Raw genomic sequence first — 1,643 nt, forward strand, 5'->3', positions numbered from 1 at the left:
TGTCTTTTTGGTATACATGTCAGACTTTCTGCTATACGTGTCAGACACCGATTTGTAAGTCAAACATTTAATTTTCCAGGGGCTCACCCTGTTTGCTACCCAAACCGCCAAAAATGACCAAGTGACCCCCAAACCTAATATAGGCTGAAGGCCAGCAAGAAGCTAGCTCTCCCCTAGAGGTCATGGGGAAGCAGCTTGCAGAAATTGGCATGATTCGTTCTTAAAGACTACTGTAGACATGCAGGAGGCTGGGACCCAGCTTCTGAGGGTTGCCATGGGGACTGTTGGTTGGATTAGCTGAATGCTCTAAAGAGAATTGCTCACCCTTTAAAAATATATATATTAATTACCCTCCCAGAGGTTAAACGGAGAATGAGGTGGTGGGTGATTTACGAGGGCAAGAAAGAAGCCATAGGGCATCAGAGGTTACAAGCTCAGCTATGAATCAAAGGTTTGCATTTCAAGCCATCAGCCACTCTGTGGAAGAAAGGTGTGCCAGTCAGCTGCCATTAAGATGTACAGTCTTGGAAACCTATGGAGCAGACCTCTGCCTATAGGGTCACCGTGAGTTAGAATCAACTCTGATGGCAACTCCAATGGGTTTACGGGCATAAAGTTAAGAAGCAGAGGCAAAGGTTGGCAAACCCTGACTAAAGAAGGACAAAAAGACCTCTAGGATCAGAGCATTTGAGAGTCATCTTACTGGCCCCGGAATTCCAGCGTCCTCCTGAGGATGCTGGCTTTGCTCATAGGAGACATTTTAGACAGAGAATTATAGACCTGGGATTCACAAACCTGATTTGCAATGTCATGAGCTGCAGCCTTCAAATAGCCCTAAACCACATCCCACATCTAGGGAGGCAGGCACCGGAATCAGGGGAGTGTCCCCAGAAGCATGCCCTCTAAAGCCTGGGGTCCAGAAAGTCCTGCCGTGAAACCAGCTCTATCTTGGGAAGCATTTCCAATAATAGAGGCAGTATCTCTGGTCTTCTACGACACTTTCTGTCCGAGGTGCCAAGATAGGTGTCTCCCGCCCCTGGGAAAACCATCCAGGACTGCCTGGTGTCTGCCAGGCTAGGCACCCAAATCTCCAGTGTCCTGTGTTTCATATCAACAATAGCTGCGTCAAACTGCCTTTGATGTCCCTGGAATTATCTGATCACCCAGGTGGCACTGAACAGAGCTAGATGGCTGAGAAACTGCAGCTCAGCCCTGACATCTGCCCAAGGCCACCAGCAAGGACTCCAGGAGTTAGTTATATGAGCCCTAGGTCTAGGCTATCTACCATCTGTCACGGGCTTACCGCACCACCTTGGGTCACTGGCTTCCCTGTTCTGCACCATCTGTGAAATGTGCTTAATAGCACACCGTGTCCTTCTCAACCTCCTCTCCTGTTCCCTCTCTCTAGTTCTTCCATCCCTCCTCCTCTCCTGCTCTCTCTCTCTCTCTCTCTGAAGTAAGATAATGTGTCTGTAAAGTGCTTTGAGCTCCTTGGAGATAGAGGGCCTATAAATATAAGCTGTTATCATTGTTGCCATGGAAACACAGAGAACTGTGAGCCACTCCTGCATTCGAAAAGTGTCATTCTGGCCTTCTCACCCTGCCGACTTCTGGAGGCAGCTAAGCAATCGATGGTTTTCCAT

This window comes from Echinops telfairi, unplaced genomic scaffold (genome assembly GCF_000313985.2).
Source record: "Echinops telfairi isolate 266 unplaced genomic scaffold, ASM31398v2 ScPeMD7_7424;HRSCAF=8462, whole genome shotgun sequence".
Taxonomy (NCBI): Eukaryota; Metazoa; Chordata; class Mammalia; order Afrosoricida; family Tenrecidae; genus Echinops; species Echinops telfairi.